The 26,777-nt window shown below is 44.1% G+C and overlaps 1 long non-coding RNA gene across 2 annotated transcripts in view; it reads left to right on the forward strand.

Annotated features, from left to right (window-relative positions):
* LOC101946648 (uncharacterized) overlaps nt 1-26,777 on the forward strand; it is a 224,374-nt gene that overhangs the window by 106,783 nt on the left and 90,814 nt on the right. For both annotated transcript variants that reach the window (XR_002888332.3, XR_508373.4), the window contains exon 3: nt 26,339-26,486. This is a non-coding gene — a long non-coding RNA (uncharacterized LOC101946648). The remainder of the gene's footprint in view (nt 1-26,338; nt 26,487-26,777) is intronic.

Raw genomic sequence — 26,777 nt, forward strand, 5'->3', positions numbered from 1 at the left:
AGCTATTCAGGATTCCTAGCTTTTAATCATGGTGCTTTACTGACTCACCGCGTGACTCTTACCCTCTTTGTAGTTCAGTTTACACATCTGTAAAATGGGTATAAAAAGGCAGTGTATACTTACCACACCCACTGTAAGTGCAGTGAAATAGGAATACTTAGGGAACGATTTTTCTAAATGGTACCTTCGCCTAGTCAGACACCCCTTTTTCCTGCATTCAGTCCAGTTATCCTATGTGAGTTTCTTCATTCCTGGGTTTTAGGCTGTTGCTGTACAGAACCTCACAGTCGTCTCCCCCAGAGGCATCATTCTTGTAGGAAAGGATTTTGTGTTTGCGTATGTTCTGTTCTTTCCCTTAGCTGTTTATTTCTGTTCTGTGACCTGGTTGCAGAAATGCATGCAGTGTTGTTTTATTGAGGGAGTATAATCTGCAAACAAGGAAGGTAGCTGGGATACAGTTAAATTAGCTTTCTCATATGAAGAGATTTGACTGGGAAAAGAGAGGCAAACTCTGTAATAGGTGGAAAATTTGCCAAGTGATTTGATCTTACCTGCCTCTCTGATTTCAGGGAGAAGGAACGCCCCCAACAGGATTTGCCACTGTAACCAAGCTACAGAAAACAATCCTGCAGAGGCAGGGGTGGGTGGGTATGTTGATTTACCGGCATTGCTGCCTAGCATCAGTTTGGAAGGTTCACAAGAACACCTGAGGCAAATATGGATGAGTCATAGGACGTCACCCAAAATCCAAGAGCTGACAGATGGTGATTGTGGTGACAGAGCTTATACGTTTACAGCTATCGCCACTTCGTGTTTTCCACCTGCTTATTTGCCTTCTGAGAGAAATAGTGCGCTGCCGGTGCTCACTGAGGAGAGCAGGGTAACAACACAGAGAGGCGCAAAGAGCCTTTGCCATAAATGTCTAAGAAGCCTACTTCAGTGCTTGTACTCTGCCCTGATTTCTAAATAACCGTCAAAGCCGCCTAGCTGTCCTTATATTAGAGAGACCCCCTCTGTTCAATATCTTCCTCTCAAGCTCCGTTACACTTGACTCCCATCAGCTGTGCCAGTTGGAGCTGCAGATTAGCCTTTATTTTTGGCTGTCGAGATTGCATGTGATCCCTTCGTTGTGAATCGTTGCCCACTCGCCTCTCTTCCCCCCCCCCCCACGCCGCTCCCTCCCCAAGTTGCTTAATTGACTTTGGCTGGCATCCCAGAACAGCCTCTGAACACACACAAACCTGGAAGGCTAAAATAACACTTTTAAATTGTTAAATAAATAGTGATCAGTCTCTTCAATGGGAAACACAAGTAAATTCATTATAATTTTTTTTTCCTTGGGTGCAAGTTTCTGGTTTTTCTTTGTGTGTGTGTGTGTGTGTGTGTGTGTGTGTGTGTGTGTAAACCATTTGTTATAGTTAGTAATTTGTGTGTCATGGCCCCAAGTGTGATCGGGAGGGCTGTGTGAATGCTAGAGTTACTAAACACTTACAGTAAAAATGCAGTCATCCTGAATCTATTCCAGAGATTTTTAGCCCTTTTTCCCCACCAGGATGCTGCTGCTGCGTCACTCGCATTCTTCTCCCTCACCACATTGTTGAAGAAGCAGTCACTTCATGAATCCAGTAACTCTTTCAGTGCTGATAATAATACTCCGCTCTTCTGCAGCCTTCCTCTTCTGGAGATATCAAAGAACTTTGCAAAGGAGGGTAAACATCTTTATAGCTCAGCAGGTTCGTGTCGGAGCTGGGAATACAACCCAGCACCCCCAACTGCCAGACCAGGGCTTTATGCAGTGTTGGAGCCATGGGACTGACAAGACGGTTGAAGTAAAATTTTTACTGGACCAACTTCGGCTGGTGAGAGAGGTCTGAGGAAGAGCTCTGTAGCTCAGAAGCTTGTCTCTCTCACCAACAAAAGTTGGTCCAATAAAATATTACTTCATCCATCTTGTCAGTCCCATGCTTTATCTACTGAACGACACTGCCTCCTTAGATCATGTACTGGCCGTCTTCATTGCAGGGCACTGGTTGTCTTGCAACTAGTGACTTCTGTGCTGCAGGTGGACCAGTACCATAGTCATTGCTAGGACTGGGTCATATTTGGGGGTCCGAGGAGCTTACAGTGCTGACGCTGCTGGGGGGGGGGGCCCTTCTTGTATTTCTGCTGTTTCTTTAGCATTGTTAAACGGGAGGATGTGCCTGTTTTCACAGTACCCCTTGCCACTGTATTGCAGGCAGCCGTCCAGAAAGGATGCGTTCCTCCCTGGCATATTTTTGGACTGCAGACAAAAATAGAATATCAATTATTGTACTGTAAGAGAACAGGGATCCCAGTGGTGAGCTTTTAATGGGCATTTGGAAAATGTTCTGGAAAACTGCTGCCTGCAAACCCGTGATTGACTAGAAGTGGTGACTGATTTAGATGCCTGCCTGCCGGGGTGTGGGGGAGCTTTAGTGCAAGACAGTTATTCTTACGTTTGAAACCTGAGCAAAACATGCTAGTTGTTGAATTTGCTGATTCAGTACAATTGAAATGTTTCATAAGAACAAAAGAATGGCCCTACCGGGTCAGACCAAAGGTCCATCTAGCCCAGTATCCTGTCTTGCGATAGTGGCCAGTGCCAGGTGCCCCAGAGGGAATGAACAGAACAGGTAATCATCAAGTGATCCATTCCCTGTCGCTCATTCCCAGCTTCTGGCAAACAGAGACTAGGGACACCATTCCTGCCCATCCTGGTTAATAGCTATTGATGGACCTATCCTCCATGAATGAATCTAGTTCTTTTTTGAACGCTGTTATGGTCTTGGCCTTCACAACCTCCTCTGTCAAGGAATTCCACAGATTGAGTGTGCGTTGTGTGAAGAAATACTTCCTTTTCTTTTAAACCTGCTGCCTATTAATTTAATTTGGTGACCCCATGTTCTTGTCCACTTCCTTATCTAATTTCTTTACGCCAGTCATGATTTTATAGACCTCAATCATATCTTCCCTTAGTCGTCTGTTTTCCAAGCTGAAAAATCCCAGTCTTATTAATCTCTGCTCATACGGAAGCTGTTCCATATCCCTAATAATTTTTTGTTGCCCTTTTCTGAACCTTTTCCAATTCCAGTATATCTTTTTTGAGATGGGGCAACTACATCTGCACACAGTATTCAGGATGTGGGCGTACCATAGATTTATATAGAGGCAACATGATAGTTTCTGTCTTATTTTCTATCCCCTTCTTAATTATTCCCAACATTCTGTTCGCTTTTTTGACTGCCACTGCACATTGAGTGGATGTTTTCAGAGAACTATCCACAGTGACGCCAAGATCTTTCTTGAGTGGTAACAGCTAATTTAGACCCCATCATTTTATATATATATAGTTGGGATTATGCTTTCCAATGTGCATTACTTTGCATTTATCAACATTGAATTTCATCTGCCATTTTGTTGCCCAGTCACCCAGTTTTGAGAGATCCTTCTGTAGCTCTTCGCAGTCTGCTTGGGTCTTAACTATCTTGAGTAGTTTTAGATCATCAGCAGATTTTGCCACCTCACTGTTTACCCCTTTTTCCAGATCATTTATGAATATGTTGAATAGCTCTGCTCCCAGTACAGACTCCTGGGGGACACCACTATTTACCTCTCTCCATTCTGAAAACTGACCATTTATACCTACCCGTTGTTTCCTATCTTTTAACCAGTTACCAATCCGTTTCCTGGAGATGGTTCAGTTTTGCCACAGTTCTTACAGAACTGGGACAGGTTTGTTTTGCAAACCTGCTGCCTTTCCTGCCTGCCCACTCACCCAGATGCTCAGCAGAGCTCCCGGGGAGCTTGGGCTTCTAGAGTCCATAGCTGTGGGGTCGTCCTGCCAGTTCGACTGCCCTGGCACTATGGCTCTGTTCCATTTTGTGGTGAATTTCTAAATGTTTGGGCTTTGATCCAAACTGGAACTAAACTGCATTTTGAAATATCAAAATCCTCTGCAAAAGGGCATTACCTTCCTCCTCCTACCTCTACTTTCAACCCCAAAAGAAATGGAGATATGGAATCATAATAACACAGGGAGGGAGTTGTGCGGTGTAGGGTTCCATTGCTGGCAATGCTATTGACATGGTTGTCGTTGCAAGTCAAAATCGAGTCACAATGTCTGACTCGCATATTGTCCATAAACTATACTGTATATATGAACTATAGCTGGTAAAATACTGCCCCCTTGATTTTCTACTGGGGCTGTTTTCAGTTGTCTGTGGTGCGAGGAGCTACTGGAGGAAACCTGGTGCTAATAAATGGAAACTTTGGTACCTTACCGTGAGAATTCGTGGTGTCAAATTTAGATTCCATTAGCCATCTGAGGAAGGGAAGAGAGGCAGTGACTGGGGGATTGGGGGAGGTGGATTGCACACAGGTGGTAGGGAAAAGCTTGGGAAGTTATCTAATCCAGCTCCCTGTGCTGAGGCAGGACAAAGTATATGTAGACCATCTCTGACAGATGTTCGGCTGAGCTGTTCTTAAAAACCTCTCATGACATGAGCAATCAGTCCCATTGACTTCAGCGGGACCCTGTATAAGCTTAGAGTTACATGTACTCAAGTGATCTGCCGTGTTGGGCCCTGAGTACATAAGCTGGCCTGATACTAAGGCAACAGACATATAGGAAAACCTAGATACCTCAGAAAGGCACTCAGTGAGCAGAACTGAAGTCGTTTCCTTAGGACAAGTGCAGCATGGACAGTGATGTTCAAACTCCCCTAAAGGCATGCTTCAAATTTAGCCTAGCAGGACCAGCTGCTGAGATGGACATTCAGTCTTTGAGACCATTTGATCCTTGGCTTCTTTGTGTCAGTTGTGGTGATATGAACAGTGGGAACTGCACCAAGGCTACTAACCTACACCAGGCTAATCAGTACCCATTGGATAACTTCCTGTGACTATTGATGTCTGCTGCACATGAACTGGTGATGTGGAAGTAGAAGCCTTTAATCTCCCTTTGCCAGTCTCTTGAGCCATCTAATCTGCAGGGTTTACAGAGAAGGCACAATCCTATGAACTAACTGGACCATAGTAATCCCTCACTGTTTAACAGACAGAACAGTAAATTCCACTTTCCTCCATAATTAAGAAGGGAAATAAATGTTTCAATCACTTGAATACTCAGAAGACCATTGAATTGCAGGTCTGGTGAGTCTGGGGTAGATTCTCAAAGGCACTAAAGGGTGATTAGGTGTCCGACTCAAGGATCCAAACTCTTTATGGGCTTGTGTAAAGTCTCCCCCTCTGGGACGACTGACATCAGCTGTCTCATGGTTTACCAGGCAGAAAATGTATTTTATTTATTTAAACTTTTATCAATGAAAGGACCGTGACGTCTGGTGACCAAATTGTCTGTTGTTGATATAATAGTAAATATGAGATAGAAGCTGGTCTTAATAGTTTTGTGGATTTACCTTTTACTTACAAGCAACATATTCAAAGATATCAAGTTCACTCCAAAACCATGAAGAATTCACCATTGCACGTTCCTTAGTGAAATGACATGGCTGCTCAAATTCCGTTCTTAGAAAGTACCCAATTTTCCACAGGAATATACTAGCTGGGCTATCAAGTGGTAGTGGACAATATCAGTGGAACCCGCTAGTTATTGTGGTTGTTTTGATTTAATTTATCAGACACATGATACATCACTAACATAAGATTACTCTTGTATTCAGTAAATAATGCCCAACTGCCATAACTTTATTGTTCTCCTTAAAAAGTGCTTCCCTGTTCCATCTGTAAGGAGATGCTCAAGAGAAGTCTGCAAGACCAGGACTTAAAGGCCTCTTATAGATGCAGAGGGTGTTAGATGTATAAGTGTGCAAAATCCACGGATTTTGGTTTGTGACGAGTTTTGTTTGTTTTTGGCAAACCTAAACCAATGGGTTTAGTTGTTATTTCATTAAGCTTTCTTGGAGTTTTGGGTTCACCCCTAACCTTGCAGAGCTTGCCTAATTCATTGCAAAGCCTTCAAGTTTCATGCACTACTTCTCCCCGGTCATCTTTTCTTAGCTGACCCAGATATTTATTTTCCAAGATGGAGGTTTGGTGAACTTACTTAGCGCCCCCCCCCCCCATTGGGTCAGATTGTTGCTGGCATAACTCCATTGACTTTAGTTAAATCACAGCAACAGAGACTTGGCCTACTGTCTTAGGAGCAGTTGGTGCTCACCTTCTTGGCTTTCAGGTTCTGGCTGGCTGCTTTTCTCAGTGCCCGGCTGCTTTTCTCAGGGCCCAGTTGCTGTTTGCAGAGCAGATCCCATTAAGAGAACTGGGGTGACCTGTTTATCCCTTGTTCAATAGCCGCTATGCCAGGTCTTGCTGCTGCTTCTGCAGTAGCTGTTTATTGTTGGTGCTAAATGGTGTCCAGAGTCTGTTGGTACTGGTGAAGCTGGTAGACCACTTAGAAAGAGAGACTCCACAGACCCACTTGTTTCAATTGATGCTGGGATGGCCTGGTTGCTATCTTCTCTTCCTTAGCAAAGGCATATGGGACTGGGCATGCTGAAGGAGAATGGGGTTGAAGGCAGGGGAAACCTATGAATGCCAGTGACTGCTGGAGCCTGACTGACCATTGGGTTCAGCAGTGGTTTGGGTTATTCCAGGGAATGGCGAAAACTGCCTTCCTGAAATTGAGGGTTGGTTTCTTTTGCACATGGGGGAAAAAAAAAACCTATCATTACCTGAAGCAAGTATAAGCAAATGCTTTCAAACAGTTGTCATCAGTTTGCATGAGTCTCTCACCTGTTTGCCTGTAGTATCATAGAACAATATTAGTTAGAGATGGAATAGTCCAATGCATATTCCCTTTTGGGCAATGTGGGATTATACCAGAGAGTACATGTCCTAGCAGCTAGTTTTGAATGGCTCAAAATATAAAATAAAATGAAGAGGCTTGCACCATTTCTCTTGGGAGACATTAATAGAGCTCATTCTCAGCAATGTTGCTGTTTGTTAATTCAGGGCTGTGCCCTTCATCCAGAGGCCTACGGCTTTTTATTGAGTCTCCCCTTGTCATTGCTTAGCCAAGTTATACAAATGTAATTCTTCTAAACTTTCCCTATATGTCAGTGCCTTCAGCCCTTAAATCAGAGTCTTTGATACCCACTTTGGCTGAAAACAAGCTGGCGTGGGTGGGGAGTGTGTTGAATTGAGTTGTCTGGTGAGAAATGCTCCTGAGAGCAATACCAGTTTTTATGCTAGTGCAGTGCAGTTGGCTATATGGCCTCACTCCATGTTTCCTCAAAAGCTGTTTTGACTACGTTGGTGTGTGCACCACTGAGGATTTCTGGCTCATGTCATGTTATCAGACTTGGCATCATTTGTATTTAATACATTATTTGTAGTGTTGGGCAGCACCATAAGATATTAACTGGCCTGATTAAAGGGCCATGGGGCAGGTGTTTGAGAATCAGGTCCAGAAAGGGTGCACTAAACCTTCATCGTTCCTCTCCACTCATCTTCGGCATTGACTGCAATATGACAGCTTCATTGTAATCCCTTGATTTTAACAGAGGAAGATTGGTCCTCTGTCTGTCTGCTTTTTTGATGACTGTCCCAGTGCAGGGCAACGTACCACGTGTTAGGTGTTGCTGCCAGTCCATTCAAACCAGGTCAGATGTTAGGGATTCCCTTTTCTGACTAGCCCATTTGGGCCTGCACTATAAAATTGTCATTGATAATTTCTCAAATTATTTTGAGTGAGGTGAGTGAGCTAAGCCGTGCGTACACTTAAGGACAACATTTTCAAACTTAGGTTCCTAAAATTAAGTAATCGATTCCCTATTGAGGCACAAATGTCCTGATTTTTCCAAATCCCCATCGATTGCAGTGGGAGCTGCAGGATCTCTGAAACCCAGGGCAAGCACCTGGATAGCAGTAGTAACAATAATCATAAATACCTGTGTGACCCCCATGGAGCTTCCCTACGTCCCTGGGATCCTTTGTGTGGGTAGCTCAGGTTGAGACACACTGTCCCTGGGAGGAAGGGCAAACTCAGAGTCTGTTGGGCAACCCAGAGGGAGAGAGGAGGGACACTGTGTAGAACGCCAGGGGCCCTATTGGCTTGGGGGGAGGATTGCAGGCGTGCCTGCTCATTGGAGGGGGCGGAGTCACACGATTGACATGAAGAAGAGCTAGCCTGACAAATAGAGAGTGAGATGCCCTTCCCTGGGAGCCCAGGAGAGGGGAGAAGCCCCATTTTGGAGCAGCCTGGAGCCAGCCAGGGAAAGGGCAGGACTAGCTGGGGGGGGGGGGGGAGGGAGGGAGGGAAGAGGGGGGCTGTTGAGTCCCAGGCCTGCATGCAGGGTCCCCCAGAGAACTGGCTCTGCTTGGCCCTTTCCTTCTCCAAGGTGACTCCCAGTTTGTAGAGCTTAGTTTGGAAAATCCCTCCCTACCCCAGCCAGGAGGAGTTAGCCCTCCAGCTCCCTAGGTGAAGTCAGTCACCACTAAACGTAAGAGAGTAAACGTATGAGTTTAGTATACACCTCTACCCCGATATAACGCTGTCCTAGGAAGCCAAAAAATCTTACCTCGTTATAGGTGAAACTGCGTTATATCGAACTTGCTTTGATCCGCTGGAGCACTGCTTTACCGCATTATATCCAAATTCGTGTTATATCGGGTTGCGTTATATCGGGGTAGAGGTGTATTTTTTGTAACCTGCAACTTGAGCCCTGCACACCTTTGTGGTGAGGGGAAATCCTGGGACTAGAAGCAGCCTGTGATAGGGTTGTACCAGGGCAAGAGGCCCCCTGCGAGAGGCCTTATGGTCCAGAAAGGAGCAATAAAGAAGTCCTCCAAATGGCCTAGAGAGGCTGCACGGGAAGTAGCCAATCATGGCCCAGTAGGGCCATATAAAAGGAGCTGCAAGATGACAGTGCAGGAGTCGGTTGCTGTGTGGAGCTGGAGAAGCAAGGATGGTGGTCCTGGCTCGCTGAAGCAGCGGCAGAACCATAGACAAAGCAGTTGCTGGCAGGCACTGGGGGAGCAAGAAGGAGCTCCTGGCTGGCTGCTGGGAAGTACAAGAGTGACGACTGGTGAAGAGAATGAAATGCAAGCCAGTGACCTGAGCAACCAGGAGAGCTGGAGGTGATAACGGTCATTGCACTGGATTGGTAGCTAAATGTTTCTACGCCAGCTGAGCAGGGACTCTGTTACTGCTGGTCCATGTTCCATCTGCCCTTTTTTTAACAGAAAATTGGGGTTCAGACTAGATGAAACTTTCTGTGGAAAGTGTCGATTTTTTTGTGGAAGAATCTGACTTCATCAAACCGAAAACTTTGTTTTTGGGGTTTTTGACTAAAATTTCTACTTTGAAATTTCTCAGGGGGAGGGGTGGGGAATGGAGGAAGGGAGAAATCCTGTTTTCCAGCCGGCTCTACTAAATGTAGCTTCTTTCTAGACTTTGCTGCTCTGCAAAATAAGGAGCATGACGAACTGTCATTAAGCATTTTAATCTCAAACAAAACTGAAGAAACGAGTGTTGATAAGGGTATGTCTGCACTACGGAGACTATGCTTGCACAGCTATGCAGGCATAGCTCTATGGTGTAGACACAGCCTACTGTGGCAAAGGGTTTCTCTGTTGGTGTATGAGACCACCACCACCCTGGAATGATGTTCGTTATGTTGACATAGCGACAGACGGTATAGTGACGGACACAAAGAGTAGCCATCTCAAGAACAGCCAAGTACTCTCTCTCACTTGTAGATACAGGTACATTTATATATGAATTAAAGGAGTCCTTCACGCTTTTGGCAAGTTGGCTTCCTTGTCAAGTGTCACAAAGTTTAGGCAGTTCTGAGTGACAGCAGTATTACTAACCCCTAGAGTGCTAAAACCATGAGTCATCCCCCCCCAAAATCACGAGATTAAAAAAAAAAGGGATCTTTTTGGTGAGAGAGACTCAAGGGTTCATGTCTACAAGCTTTTCTCCACAATCATGAGGGACAGAAACTTCATAAATGAATCTAAGTGGGATTCTTGCATAATCACTTTCTTCCATGAGTTGGGGCTTTAAAAATTATCACCACGTGTCCTGATAAACACATGAATTGGCAACACTGCACAGAGGTGCAGTTTTCCTTGTTTTCCTTGACAGTGGAATAGAAATTGAGGCTTGAGTTCCCCCCCAGTGCTTTTACTGGGAAACTGTGGGTCAGTTTCTTCAGACTCGACAAGTTGCAGCAGGCCATCCCGAGAGGCAGCTGTGCTGCAGATGCCGGTTTGCACTCTCAGTATTGCAGCCGTCCTGTACCACAGACTTTACCTACCCAGATGCTATTTCCTGGTTTAAAAAAAAGTGGATCTTTGATCTTCATTAACTGTCTCTGTTTTTACGGGGCTTTATCGGGGGGGGAGGCAGTTCTGCTCCGTACATGCCTGTGCAACTCTGTGGACTTCAATGGGGCTAGCACAGGTGTATCGGAAGGCACAACTGGGTCTTATTATTTTAGCATGCTGCATGCAGTCCTTGCATTTATCATACGTAATAGCTTGTTACCCACGCTCTGCTTATAAAGGCCTGTTCAGCTACAGGAATGTTTGATGGTTCCTGTGTAGCGAACTGTAAACATCTCAGGGGTATCTCATCAGCTGAGTGATTCATTTTACTCCCCTGTTGCTGGATTATTAAGTGCATTTGTCACTGGGGAGGTCATAGCAATGAGAAGGACTCAGAGAGATTGTGAACTGTCTAGTCTGTGAACAGATGGCTCCGTTTTCTAGAATCTAGCTGGGGTGTTTCCTCCCTCTGTGCCTCCCCCTCCCCCGACAGGTAATGCCATCTGTGCAATTAAATTAATTTAGCTGGGGGATTTCCACTGACTGCCTCTTTGCTCTGAGCTGGCTAACTGCGATTGGAATGGCACCGCCTGGGGCCTGGAGAAATCACTTTCTATAATTACTTTACATGGCAGTGCTGTTCTGAAGAGTCATGGAAATAAGTTTGTTCATGTTACAGGGTTGATTTATCAACAGCTCCGTTTAAACCCTACTGGGACAACATGGGGTTTCTCTGCTAATTGTGAAATGGGGGAAGGAGGGAAACCCAAACCTGACCTGGGTTATACTGGCAAATGGGACGCATGATGAGCTTCAACTGTGCATGCATGCCTGTGCTGATTTTGGTGGATCCTTTTTGTTGGATAATTCATAGTCTGAATACAGATTGCTAGTGTTTACCCTTTTAACCACATGCATTTCAAGCGTCCTCTGAATGAGGGGGCATCTGTGCTGTGGAAAGGGCAGCGGGAGGTGTGGCTTAATGCTCTGCAGATACCAGCTTCCTTTTGTGAATCTACAGTCCTGCATCTCAATTCCCTGGATTGGCTTCTCCCACCAGGGTCTCTGTGCCTTCTTAAATGCCACGCCTGGGCAGGGAGTACCCCCCAGTTTGTGGTCCATCAAACCGCTCCGCTTCCTCATTCAGATCCCTTCTCACTGTGCCCACAGGGGAGTCGATAATATGTAGTACTAGTATTGTAAGCTCTCTTTGGGGCAGGGACCATCTTAGTGTGAGTTTGTTCAGTGCCTGGCCCAGGAAGGTCCTGATTCATGTTTGGGGTCCCTAGACCCTACCTGCAGAACAAATGAGTAATAGAGAAATCACAGTGATCCAAATAACAAGTCCCAGTCCCTCCCTCTGCTGCTTAAAATGAGAGGTCCAGTACCTGGGCTAGAAAGACAAGTGCACTAAACCTATAGCCTTGCCCTTGCCCTATAGGAATGTGAGATGGAGAGAGTGTGTGGCTCCTGAATACAGCAATGCATAAAATTAGTAATATTGTCATAGGAATTTAAATGTGAACATTTTAGGTTTCACTTTGGTTTTACAAAGAGCTGAATTTTTGGATCTTAAAGCCTTGACCGTTAAGGTCAGCATTGAGTTTTTAGGAGAAAAGACCTGGCTCCACCCTCCTAATCTTTTTTGCTGCAGTGTCTGTACTAGAGTAGTGGCAGGTGAGAACTAGGCCTATGAAGAGCTAGTGCAAAGCAAATTTGAGAATTACGGAACCAAAAGTCTGTGCACCTGCTGCTGTCTAATAGCAAAATAGCAGGGGCACCCGATAGAAACTCACTGAAAAATTTTTGGTTTCTGACACTGGCCTGGGAGCCACTGGGGATGTGACCCTTAGTTCTTTGTGCGTCAAGGGTTTGATGATGGTGATCCGCCTTTGTGGTTGTCACTTGGTTTGGTGAATGTGTCCGTGGGCATGTGTGATCGCTGACAAATGTTGCCACTTGCTTGTCACCCTTGTTTTAGTTTCAGGGGGACAGAGGAGAGGGATGAATGTGTGGGGTTTTTAAATTTTTTTTCCCCAAAAGAGATGTTATTTGTTGGCTTTTCTTTGGGCTGAGCATTGCAGTGTCCTCACCACAGCCTGGGGAGGACGATAATAATTATTTTTCTTTTACAGATAGGGATATTGAAGTACAGCGAGGTTACATGACTCGCTGACTAGTGATTCTGGCTGAGCTGTGATTAAACCCACATGGGAGGCAGTGTAGCTTAGTAGATAGAATACTGCAGTGGGAATCATGAGATCTGGGTCTGTTCTCATCTCTGCCAATGGCCTACTGGGTGACCTTCAAGTCACATTCCCTCTTTGCCTCAGTTTTCCCATCTGTAAAATGGAGATAATGGTACAGACCTTCTTTGTAAAGTGCTTTTTGCTCTATTGATGAAATGCATTATATGAAAGCTATATAATGAAAACAATATCCCCCAGGTTCTATCCAGTCAGTGCCTTAAGCATCAGATCATCCTTCCTCTTAAGTCAGTGGTACTCAATGAGCAGGCATATTTGAGATCTGTCGGTGAAAAGAGCCAGATAAGAGCCAGGTATTATTTGGCCACGATCAACCCAGCTTGTTCTTTGAGATGATGCTTGTCCATGACTACAGCAGGGTTTCCTTTCCATGCTTTTCTTCCTATCTCCTCCTTTAGATTTAAAGGCATGTACATGTGGGGATGCATAATAAATACAGAGTGGGGACTGCAACCAGGAACTAGGAGATGGGACTCCCACCTTCTATTTTCAGCTTTCCAACTAGATCTTTCAGATTTTGGGCCAAGTCCGTTATCCCTCTATGCTTTCATTTTTTTGATGTGCAAGAAGAGTGTATAACACATCTGACATATTGTCAGTTGCTCACAAACCTGTTGGAAGGGCTGATTAATGTTCATAAGGCACTTTGAGATTCTGAAATGAAAATTTGTATTTAACATTTCCAGCTCTATTTTGGCATTATTTCGATCAGGAGGATCAAGAATTTGTCTCCAGACCCTCTGTGCTGCAGTCTAGCACTGGTTTTGTAACAATTTGCACAATCACCAAAGTAATTTACTAGCCCAGGTACAAGATCTACTTATCTATGTTAAGTATAATGATGATTATTAAAATGAATTGCTTTCCTCAAGTGAATGGCCGAGTAGAAATTTGGAAGGCTGGATTGATTAAAAATTGGAAGTGGCCTGTGGGTTGTGACGGGTGGGGCAGGAGGTTTTTCATTTGTTTGCAACAGCTGAGCAGTTGCCCTTTCGAATGGGAGTCACCCCAAGGCAGAGAATAAGTATGCAAATCTACCTATGAGGCACAAAACAGACTGTCTGAATACTCTTTTCTGCCGTTTAATAAATTTACCTCCCACCCAATAGTAATTTGCATCTTGTAAATTGATCATTCTGTAACTTCTGAGAAAAAAGATGGTTGAGTCTGATATAAAAAGCAACCTCTTTCAAGCCACAAGATTTCATGTGGAGGCAAAAAGGGCTAAACCCAGAAGGCAAACCAGTTGCAAATAGGCATGAGTTTTCAAGTGATACATGCCTGGTGTTTCCTAAACAAATAAAAAGGGAGGTGGACCGGAATCTGGTCCCTATGTTGATAAAGGACTGGGATTGCTATGAAAATGGGGACACAGACCCTGGGGGTTGGGCAGCATTGTAAGTCTGAGTGGAACCTAACTACCGGACACCTGGTGATGTCATTGCTTAAGAATCTTTTTTTTTTTTTTTTTTTTAAAGCCAATTAAGTTAAATCCATGCAGACAATGTAGACAAGCCCTTACCACTGGCTTAAAATTGTTGATATCAGTGCAAGTGAAACTGTTGTATAAACAGTTTATCCTTGTGCCCACACTAAGGTGGGTGGGTGCATAGGGGTGTGTATGTGAGCCATAGATTTGGATAGACCTACCAGACAGCTCTGTTTTGGCTGGAAGGAAGATTTGTATGAAGTGAGGACTATGGGAAGGGTAAATGGAGGAGGATGAAAACAAGTGTTCTCAAAAAGAACAGGAGTAATTGTGGCACCTTAGAGACTAACAAATTTATTAGAGCATAAGATTTCGTGGGCTACAGCCCACTTCTTCCACGAAAGCTTATGCTCTAATAAATGTGTTAGTCTCTAAGGTGCCACAAGTACTTCTGTTCTTTTTGTGGATACAGACTAAAACGGCTGCTACTCTGAAAAGTGTTCTCAGCCATCCCCAAAAGGAGTGGGAGAATGTAGCTGAAATGCAAATAGTGCTAGGTCAAGTGGAATGAGGGATTGAGACTAGCCGAGCTTGAATTCCTCACGTGTTCCCTTGATTCTGCTGCAGCCTAATTTTACAGCTACACATACCAATCATTGCCTGTGTGCTAAATGAAGTTAATTTTTAACTGTGGTTTAGGCATGCACATGTTCCTTGCAAAGCAGATAAGTCTAGCACTTGGACCACAAATGATGTACTCGCCCGCCCTGCTGCTGTTTTATGACCACACTTCCATGATTACCCTAAACCCTGTGTTGTTTCATTGATGTTTGTTAGGTTTAGGTAGCTATTGAAGTTGTTGGTTTGTTACAAAGAATGTTTCTGCAGCGATCCCTGTAGGAAAATGGTCTCCTTGTTGAGTGGGTTTGATTTTTATTTCAATTGTTTTATAGGCCAGCAGTTTTGTCCTTCTAATTTTATTTTATACACACACAGGCATGAAGTGTGTAATGATAAAAGTTCTTTGAAGTGCCCACTATTTCATATATGCATCCCGTTATTAAGCAGAGTTCTGGTTTCGTGTTTGTAAACATACAAACCTGCATATCCTAGAATATCAGGGTTGGAAGGGACCTCAGGAGATCATCTAGTCCAACCCCCTGCTCAAAGCAGGACCAATCTCCAGACAGATTTTTGCCCCAGATCCCTAAATGGCCCCCTCAAGGATTGAACTCACAACCCTGGGTGTAGCAGGCCAATGCTCAAACCACTGAGCTATCCCTCCCCCATGTGTGTGTACATATACACACATTAAACACATGTGTGAATGCACACAAACATTCATATAGAGATTCATGGCTCTGATGGCCACAAAGGACCATTAGATCATGTGTTCTGATCTCTCGCATATCACAGGCCATAGATGTCTGTCCAGTGTATGTGGGGGGTGGGGTGGTTTCCTGCACTAAAAGGCTTCAACTTCAGAGCTAAGGTTGCTAGATGTCCTATCCCATCAACACAAACCCCAGAAAGCAAGGAAATAAATGGCCAAGTCATTCAGCTCCCCCATCTACACTCCCACTCTTGGTTCCTCTCCTCAATCTCAGTTACCTTCCATCTGCCACCCACAGTCTCCATTTCTCTGCTCTTCTTCGGAACAGCCAACAACCAGCCATGTTTGTTGATTAAATGTTCATGTGGTCTGCTATCTAATGTAGGGTAGTGTGGCTTTTGTAAGTTACCCCGTATTTAGCTCCGTATGGGTTTTTGAATCGGGGCATGTGAGGCTTGTGGGCAGATTGTGAGCTGTGGCTGTGAGAGAGATTTTTCTGTTATGTGAATTGGGTGACCAGTGCTTTTAGCTGGAGGTCGTCTTTAGGTAAAAGGTAGAGAATTGGAATCTCTGTGTGTTGGTGGGTTTTGTTTATGGTCAGAGTTAAGGCTTATTATGGTCATCTCGTTTTTCAGGAGGAGGGTAAAGATGTGAGGGCTGTGGGTAAAGGAAGAGGAAAGTAGCTGAGGTTGAAAAGGGAAAGTGATGTATGAGTATTCAATAACTGAGCCATTTATCTCCTTGCTTTTTAGGATTTGTGTAAGTGGGACATGCAGGCCACCCACCTTATCTCAAAGTTAACAAAGATTTTGTGTGGGGGAATTTCCCAGCTTTTTAAATCAAATGTCTGTTAATATTGATGATTATTTATGTGGATGGCTGTTGGCGGTGATATGTGTTATCTCCTATATGTTCTCCTACTGAGCCCTCATCTCCTGGACATCCACACTGCTGTGTTTCTCCCCCATATCTTCCTGTAGGAGCCTGTTCATGCCCAGGCCTGGATTGCCCCAATGCTTCTCACAACTCTTCAACATTATCCCCCCATCCTTGCCATGCCCTCGCTTCCCTACAGAATACGTTGAATGATGAATAGAAACAGGATGCAGGGGATGGGTGATTGTAGGCTGCAAGGTGGTGGGTGGGGACAAAGGATGTCTGGGTGGGAATCTGAGAGGAGCAAGGTTGGAACAGATCATGGGACTGTAGGTGCAGGAGAGTAGGGATGGAGGGAGCATGGTGGTTGTTGGGGGGAGCATAGGGAAAACATGTGGCCTCAGCCAGGAGGGTCTTGGGAGGATGGGGGATGAAACAGGGAGAGGACATTTGTTCTGACATATCACCTATGGGGGAACAAGCAGGGGAGAGAGTGCATCTCCAGTATGTCACATGGAGATATCATCCTCCAAACCCTCAGAAATACTGGCTGGTCTGTTACACCTTGGATAGGGTAACATCACCGAACCTTCTTACACCCTTCTCATAGGGTGTGTTTACGCTGCAACTGGGAGCGTGCTGCCCAGACATACCATAGAGGTCCAAGTTTGTCCTTTTGCTGAACTAAAATGAAGAAGGTGAAATTAGAGAGGGGTTGGATGGTAAAACTGGGTGTATTCTATTTGTTATAGGACTGGGTTGGGGATAATATGTCTTAATCAGAACCCTGTGTAATAACTGCCCATGGTATCGCAAGCGGATCAGTACCACTGAGGAAAGTGACGTGCTCATTTTAAGCAGGAGATGTGAAGATTCCACGTGAAGAGGCTAGCACATGGATATCTAATAGCAAAGCCACTGAGGCACAATATGTCTTGGTGGTGGGAGGGTAAAAATAGAGAGAGAGATGGATGGGAAAGTACATTAACCAGAAGAAGTGTCAAGTGGCCAAGCATTTTCTCTTCTATTCAAGTGTGTCTGCTTCTCAGCCTCTGTCAATTCTCTCCCCAAAGACCACAAGGACCTATCAGCTCTTTTGTTTTACTGCTTAGCCGGATATCGATGGGGTTCAGCTCTGAAGGAAGGCAATCAGTGTCATTTGCCCCTCTTTCAGCATGTGGTTTATTGCTCCAAGCAAGCACAAAAGAGTTGTTGAACTGAAGCTACATAAATTAAGGATGACTTCCTGTCTTGTCTTTTCTGTTGACCTGCTGAGGTTGCTGCAGTCTTATATCGTCGTCATTAACAATACACCAATAATTAGTATTTAATAGAGTGTTGCCCTGCTGCAGGAAGGCATTGAATTTACCCTCTGGATAATTATGATGATGATTAATAATTCACTGAGCACCTACAATGGGGCTGATGCTTTACAATTGGCCTTTGCCCCACGGAGGTCATATCCAAAAACACCTGTTCAGTTACACATAGCACATCAGATGATGGCTCAAGTTTGAGATTTATTACATGTTATTCCCAAGTGCCTGGAAAGTGTGTTAGACTAAAGACATAGTCCTTTTCCCAAAGATCTTGCCCTTTGTGTGTGTTCCTACTATTGATTTCCTCAGCCCTGAAAGAGCAGGCTAATGGCTGAGTACAACACTACAGGGATTATGGCAAAATAGATTCTGCTCAGATTCCACGCCCTAGAAATTGCTCGCCTCCTCAGGTAGCCTGTAAAGGTCCTCTTTCACACATAGAGATGAGAGAGAGTGAGGAAAAATTGTCAAGGTTGTCTTGTTGATCTTTGATATTTCTGTTGTAATAGCTCTCAAAGATCCTGATCGAAGTCTGGGTCCATGGAGCTGAAGGCCATAAAAATAGTTGAGAAGAAATAGGCCACAGTTGTCAAGAGTGACTAGTGATTTTTTGCATATCTTGATCTCTGAGAGTCCAATTTAAGACACCTAAAAGGGGACTGATTTTCAGAAAACAGTGAGCAACACCCAATTTCTGGAATTCAAGACCCTTTAAGGTGTGTCAAGTTGGACACCCAAGAGGGAGGCATGCAAAATCACTAATCACTCCTGACAATCTTGTCCATAGTCTCTGCTCCAAAGAGCTTAAAATTTCACTTACACTAACTTGTTGCATCTTGTTTCTATCAAGCAAACAGTAGGTGGGAAGGGATCCAAATTATACTGGAAACTCATGGAATACTTTTAATGGTGACATGAAAAGGATTTTTTTAAAATTGAGTTTCTGCCCTTTGTTGTTTCTTTATATATAAAAAAGATGGAAAGTGGCTCTCTTCCCCCCCCCCCCCCCTCCAAAATAAGGTGGATTATTTTTGTTTTCGTTTTTTCCTACTTGGGTTCATTCAAACTTCAAATTTTGCTAAGTGGGAGTCCACTTGGATCAAAGCTGAGAGAGGTTTGCACACAATCCTGTGAGCTTTATAAGCATCTAGTGCTCAGAGAGGATATCTCAGAGATATCTCTGTGGTTAGGGCATCCGCCTAGAGCTTGAGAGCCATGGGTTTACTTCCCAGCTCTGCTGCAAACTTCCTGTGTGACCGTACGCACATAGAGTGAAATTTTCAGAAGCATCTAAGTGACTTAGGAACCCTAGGGCCGGTTTGTTCCTAAAATGTTGTTGTGGCATAATTTTGTCAGTAGGGTGACTTTAATTGGAGTTGCAGCCCCTAAATCACTTAAATGCTTTTGAAAATTTGACTCTGTCTCTGAGCCTCCCTTCCCCACCTGTGAAATGGGGATTGTAGCATTTTCTTCACAACACTCCTGTGAGGTAAGATACAGATGTCAGACTGCGAGGCACTCAGATAGTACAGTTATGGGGGCCACATAGTGCAGTACATAGTACATAGTACACAGCCAGATGCTGGGAATGGACGACAGGGGATGAACACCCTGTTCATTCCCCCTGATGCATCTGACACTGGCCACTGTCGGAAGACAGGATACAGGGCTGGATGGACCTAGTATGGCCATTCTTCTGTTTCTTAGGTATTGCTGATCCTTGGTTTGGCTGGCACCATGGGAAATGCTAGTTTTCCAAGGGTTAATGCATTTATGATGAGCCAATGATACAGGCTTTGAAACCAATTTTACTGCTATGCTCCACTGCAAACCTTTTTATTTAAGATGTTCCTTTCATGGAGCTTCAAATAGCACCCAGGAGAGATTAGGCCAGTTTCACTTGAGGTTTTTGTTGTGGTTTCTTTTTTGGGGAATCAAGGGGCTAAAATAACCAAGGTCAGCACCTGGCTTGGAGCTACCAGTTAAGCTCCTCTCGGGGATAGTGGTGTTGAGTTAAATTGTGTGTGTAATTCATCCATTGTGACGGTTACTAAATAATCCAGGAAAACGAGAGCAAAAGGGATGGGAAAGTTACGAAAACTTTATGCTGTAATCCAAGCTGAGAAGATTGCTTTTGGAGCTCAGTTTACGTTTCAGGGTTATCTGTTCCCTTGTCGATGTAAATTATAAGCTTTTGGGTGCAGTGATCCTATCTGTAAAGTGCCTAGTATACTGTTGGCCATATAGAAATAATAAATATTGTCTAGTATTTTAGTACTGTTTTCCCAGAAGGCTCCTGAAGTCCTTTTTGTATATACAGTGTGTGTATATGTTTTCTCTGGGGAACAACACCATTCCATGCCAACAGTGTTTTCATGTAGGTAAAAAGGAATTGTCCCTGTAAGAATTTGACCAAGATCCTGGGACTACAGCCTTACCTCTTGCTAAATGGATCAAGGCTCTTTAAGGATTTTGATACCAGGGCCATAGCTTACATCTTATCTGAAAAATAGTTCCTCCAGCGGAACAATGCCCCTTAACACCATACTAGGACAGAGCTATAGTAGTGATGCAAGGGGAGGAATACCCTCTACTGAACCCTAATATCTGTAGCCCCTGTGTTTTCCTTGAAGGTCTCCCACAAAAGTACAGACGAGGCCTGACCTTAGCTTACGGGTCTGACTAGATCACTGTCCAAGTGGTATGTGTGGCTTCAGGCCAAGCACATCCACATTTTGAAATATGATAGATAGAACTGGAAATAACTTTCCATGATCTCATAATTAGATTTGGTAACCTTCTCTAATTTCTTTTTTATCCTCCCCTGACTTCTGCCCCCCCCCCTTCCCCTTATTTTTATCTATATAAAACACCACCAATTCTTGTTTACGCTGTCGCTTTGGACCTTGCTGTCATTTTGATCGTAAGGATGACTCTTGGCCAAAGTCTGAGAATGTAAGTCATACCCAACCAGGCTACTGCCAGATGCTTCAGAGGCAAGCTCCTTTGTAGGGCTTCTGCTTGGGCAGCATGAGACCATGGTGAAGTGTTAGAGGGTTTACTTCCACCTCTTTCAGTCAGGAAAGATAAGAGTGACTGCATTGGTGGCTCAGGGAGAGAGATTTGGGTGGATGGGGGGGACTCTGGCTGTGGAATCGGATGGGACTGAGAGAAGGATGGTACAGATGGGGGAGAGTAAGTTGATGTGAGGTTTAGGAAAAGGCAGGATGGAAACAACTAAATGGAAACCCAAGAGGGAAACTTTGAATTGGAAGTGGGGTTGGGTATTAGTAGGGACCCTGTTGTGTTGTTTCCTTGCAGAAAAATTACAGATCTCATTATTCATTTGTATTCTGGTAATACCTAAGGACCCCAAACAAAGCCAGCCCCCGTTGTGCTAGACACTGTACAGTGAGAGTCCCTGCCCCAACGAGCTTACAGGTGGGCAGCCTGTGGGCCGCACGCATCCTGTCAGGGTAATCCGCTGGTGGGCCGCGAGACAGCTCCCAGTGGCCACGGTTCGCCGTTCCCAGCCAATGGGAGCTGCGGGTGGCCATGCCTGCGGATGGTCAATGTAAACACTGTCTCACGGCCGGCCAGTGGATTACCCTGATGGGCTGCAGGTTGCCCACCACTGATCTAGATAGACAGGACAGAGGTGAGGGGAGGGACATAACACACAAGCAGTGTGAACAATGAGAGGGTTCAGAAACATCACGTTGGTTCTATATTTTTGATGGTTTCTTGACTTGTTTGGGGTGGGGTTTAGTTGAGAGGGAATTGGGATAAATGGAAAGACAGAACAAGGGAGTGGTCAGAGGGTTTGGGGGGGGGCAGGGAAGGGGAGAGCATGGAGTGAGGATGAAGTTAAGATAGTGTGAGTCAGGAGATGGGTGGGAGTTGGTGCAAGTAGCCAATCAGCACAGGAGAGAGAATGTCCAGGGTATATCATGAAAAAAGCCATTGGGCACGAATGCCCCTATCCGTGTCCGACGGTCACTGCTGGAGCTGCTTGTCGCTGCTCTTATGGGCTGGACTCTTGGCGACCTTTCCCAGCAGTTACTTTCTTCCCCAAGCTCACGTTGCTGGTGAGAGGTAGGATGGGGTGGGGGTGCTGATATTTATGTAAGTGGGAGGTTTTTGAGGAGACCGTAAATGAGAGGAATTTCGCAGTGATCCAAACGTGAGGTGCTGAATGGGTGAATAGAAGTTTCACCAGGCACTGGGTCAAGGTAAGGATGAGTCTGGCAGTGTGTCAATAGGCAGGCTTGTTGCTGAGGGAGAAATGGGAGGTAAAAGAGCATTCACCAACTTTTTTTAAACAAAGTAATATATATAGATCAAAGTGAAAGTCTGAGTGGTGTAAAGGGGCTTCAGTGTAGGTGAGAATGTGGCCCACTACTACTTGTACAAGTTACTTCTGTCCTTTATTCACGCTAAACCCCGTCTCCCCTGCATTCTAGCAGGCCAGTATGGCTAAGTTATATGCAGACAAGGAAGAAACTAGAGTCCTGCATTCCTGTACTGAGTACCTACACACATTTTGTGTAAATATGTTACTCAAAAAAAGTCAAGAACGGACAAAGCCCTGGCTGGGATGATTTAGCTGGGAATTGGTCCTGCTTTGAGCAGGGGGTTGGACTAGATGACCTCTTGAGGTCCCTTCCAACTCTGATATTCTATGATTCTATGATTCTGGAATGGTGACTGGGGTTGATTTGTCTCTGTCTGAGAAAGAGTTGTGGTTTAGGAACAGGGGTGGGAGCCAGGACCTTGAGCAAGTCATTTTCCAGTTTAATTTAGGTAATTTACAATAAGTGTGTCCACATGGAGAGTTATAGTGCTGTAACTACCATGGTAAATATCCTCATGTAGACAAGCCCTTAGTCAGCATTAATGGTTCTTGGACATCCTTAGCTGAAGAAGGGTGTTGTGAAATGGTGATAGCTGTGTGCTGTCATAATAGGGATCCTTCTTAACCCAGAGGGAGCCTAGAGTTCATCCACTGTAAATCCTCCTCTGTCTGTTTTTCTGAGAGCTGAGGGCTCGTCTACACTACAATTGCTACCTCAGCATAGCTGTACTGACGTAGCTGTGCGGCTGTAGCGCTGCTAATGCAGAAGCTCTGTGCTGATGGGAGAGAGTTCTCCCATTGGCATAATTACTCTACCTCGCCGAGTGTTGGCAACTGTGTGGGTAGGAGAGCTTCTCCCACCGACATAGCGCTGTCCACACCAGCATGTAGGTCGGTGTAATTCACATCACCCAGGGGGGCGGGGGATGGGGGGAAGAAGTGGCTTTTCCACATCCCTGAGTGATTTGAGTTCTACCCAAGTAAGCGTTGGTGTGTACAAGCCCTTTGTCCAGTGGTTCTCAACCTGAGGCCCAATCAGCACACAGCTGCGGCCCATGTGACCTCCTTAGAGCCATACAGCTAGTATCGGCTGTGGACCACATAACACATTGTGGGCTGCATATGTGGCCCACAATGGTAAATAGGTTGAGAACCACTGCCTTAGAGCACTCTTCCTCAAACCCACAGAGAAGATGTACAGACTCCTCTGAGGCAGAAGTCATTGTCATTGTATGAATCATTGAGAAGGTTTGTGTGTAACCTTCATGCTAAAGTCCCAGGGTGTCACATCGACCATGCACCTAAGGTCCAGTAGCTGGGCTGTGAGAGCAGAAGACCAGCGGTCATTCCCAAAGCTGGCTTTCCCACACTACAGGTCACAGGGATGTTGCTAAGCCAGTCCAAGTTCAGTGTAAATGTGCTGTTCTGTACAAGCATCTGCTCTGGAGTCAGCTATCAACCTGGTGATTACCCCTCCTCAGAGACAACTTTGAAAATTGTGGTTTAAAAACCTGAGATGTACCTTTGTTCTCAAGCCAAAATCAAATACTTAAAGGTGGCTTTAATTCATCTTTCCCCTGTTGCTAAGGCTGCTTTCCTTCTCGGGGTAACTGTGTTGAGTCTTGCTGCGAAAATTGCCCAATTTATTTTTCATGCTGAAGGTTTTTTTTCCCCCCATACCCAGTTCACGTGACTCTCTAATTAGGAATAACCATTTCCAAGGCCAATACTGGAGATTGCCTTTTTTTGTTTGTTTTGTTTTTGTTTGTTTTTAAAGCAATATCACTCAAGATCCTAGCAGCATGGGCGCCTAGCACCAGAGACTAAACGGGATTCCAGCCTCATCCAATACTGGCTTGACATTCAGAAGAAAACAAAGGCCTGGCTTAAATCTGTGCTGAGCACATGCACTGTCCAGTGATTGTAATGGGTGCTGTGGGTGCTCAGACCCTCTACGTGTATCGTATTATTGATTTTGATGTACACACATTACACTCCTCCCATGCAAAAGCAGACCGACTCTTTACTCTCGTACACGGGTTGGTGGATTAAAACGTTAAAACTAGAGCTGTCGATTGAATCACAGTTAACTCACGCGATTAACTAAAAAAAAAAAATCATGATTAAAAAAGTTCATCATGATTAATCACAATTTTAATCACATTGTTAAACAATAGAAGACCAATTGACATTTCTTAAATATTTTTGGATGTTTTTCTACACTTTCAAATACATTGATTTCAATTACAACACAGAATATGAAGTGTACAGTGGTACAGTGTTCACTTGTTTTTAGTACAAATATTTGCACTGTGCAAATGAAAAAAAACAAAGCAATTGTGTCTTTTCAATTCACCTCATACAGGTACCATAGTGAAATCTCCTTATCGTGAAAGCACAATTTACAAATGTAGATTTATTTATTTCTTCATTTTTTGTTACATAACTGCACTCAAAAACAAAACAATGTAAGGGTTTGTCTACACTGGCAATTAACAGCGCTGCAACTTTCTCGCTCAGGGATGTGGAAAAAACACCCCCCTGAGCGCAGCAAGTTGCAGCGCTGTAAAGCACTAGTGTAAACAGTGCCCCAGCGCTGGGAGCTGTGCCCGTCCTTGAGCTGGGTCGCTGCGCCGCGACCACACAAGTCATGTGAAAGCACTGCTGCGGCAGTGTTTTAGCGTTGCCAGTATAGACTTGCCCTAAAACTTTAGTGCCTACAAGTCCACTAAGTCCTACTTCTTGTTCAGCCAATCACTAAGAGAAACAAGTTTGTTTACCGTTAAGGGAGGTAACACTGCCCGCTTCTTAATTACAATGTCACTGAAAGTGAGAACAGACGTTTGCATGGCACTTTTGTAGCCGGCATTGCAAGGTATTTACGTGCCAGATATGCTAAACATTCGTATGCCCCTTTGTGCTTCAGCTACCATTCCAGAGGACATGCTTCCATACTGATGACACTTGTTAAAAATAATGCATTAATTAAATTTGTGACTGAATTCCTAGGGGGAGAATTGTATGTCTCCTGCTCTGTGTTTTACCTGTATTCTGCCATATATTTCATGTTATAGCAGTCTTGGATGATGACCCAGCATGTTGTTCGTTTTAAGAACACTTTCACTGCAGATTTGACAAAACACAAAAGGGGTACCAATGTGAGTTTTCTAACGATAGCTACAGCACTCGACCCAAGATTTAAGAATCTGAAGTGCCTTCCAAAATCTGAGAGGGATCGGGTGTGGAGCATGCTTTCAGAAGTCTTAAAAGAGCAACACTCTGATGCGGAAACTACAGAACCCGAACCACCAAAAAAGAAAATCAACCTTCTGCTGGTGGCATCTGACTCATGATGATGAAAATGAACATGTGTTGGTCTGCACTGCTTTGCATAGTTATTGAGCAGACCCCATCATCAGCATGAACACGTCCTCTGGAATGTGACATATGAATGTTTAGCATATCTGGCTCGTAAATATCTTGCAACGCCAGCTACAACAGTGCCATGCGAATGTCTGTTCTTGCTTTCGGCTGAAATTGTAAACAAGAAGCAAGCAGTATTATCTCCTGCAAATGTAAACAAACTTGTTTGTCTGAGCGATTGTCTGAACAAGAAGTAGCACTGAGTGGACTTGCAGGTTCTAAAATTTTACATTGTTTTATTTTTTGAATGCAAGTTTTATTTTTGTACCTAATTCTACATTTGTAAGTTCAACTTTCATAATAGAGGTTACAGTACAATACTTGTATTAAGTGAATTGAAAAATACTATTTGATTTTTTTTAAAGTACAAATAATTGTAATAAAAAATAAATATAAAGCAAGCACTGTACACCTTGTATTCTGTGTTGTAATTGAAATCAATATATTTGAAAATGTGGAAAATATCCAAAACAATGTATATAAATAGTATTCTATTATTGTTTAGCAGCACGATTAATTGTGGTTAATTTTTTTAATCGCTTGACAGCCCTAGTTAAAACTTCTCTTACTTACACCATTGTAATTCAGGCATACTCCACTGAAGTCAGAAGGGTTGCACCAGTGTAAAATTGGTGTGAGTGAGACAAGAATCAGGCTTGTGAGTTTAACAGTCACTTGGGTCAGATCTGCATTTGAAAGGGGTTCCAGTGTATCTGTACAAGCAAACCCATGTAGTGTAGAGACAGCTTGTACTGGCAAAAAAGTGCTTTTTCTGGTGTAGTCTATACCGGTTTCCTGCACTAAATAAGCTACACCATTAAAAACACTTTTATGTCAGTATAACCACATGTACATTAGGACTTCTGCAAAAACTCTCACCCCTCACCAACATTGCTGTCCCAGCAAAAGTTTTTGGTCATAAGTCTAGCCTTAGAAAATCCTACAAATAAAGAAGATCAGCTTCACTTTAAACTGTGTAATTTATTGCTTTGTGTGGTCTCTTCATAATTTTGTTTCTGTCTCCAGGTTTATGCATTTCAGAGTCTTTCTGCAAAAGATTTCAGCCAAAGAGAAACAAAAGAAAATGAAAGTTGCTGAGCTACTGTGTTGGATTCCTTCCTGGGCTGTTTCACAGTCAGCCAGGTACACTGACCCTGGATCAGCTTTCCATCAGGTGAGAGATTTTGCTCCTGAAAGAATTCAGCAAAGGTGAAAATGTTCTTAACCCCTGATTTTCTTATGGCAGGATGTTTGTCTTTGTCCACTGCTAATTTGGGGAATGTCCAAATAAAGAATTCTGAAAGGGACATTTTGCAACTTCCCTTTTATGTTGGTTAGGGTGTGATTTTATTTTATTTTATTTTAGTTATATTGGTACAGCCCAGACGCCATATACCGCATAGTTTATTCCCCATCCTATACAGGAATAAGCTATACTGGTGTAATTGCACCTATACTAGCTGGG

This window comes from Chrysemys picta, chromosome 2 (genome assembly GCF_011386835.1).
Source record: "Chrysemys picta bellii isolate R12L10 chromosome 2, ASM1138683v2, whole genome shotgun sequence".
In the NCBI taxonomy this organism is placed as follows: Eukaryota; Metazoa; Chordata; order Testudines; family Emydidae; genus Chrysemys; species Chrysemys picta.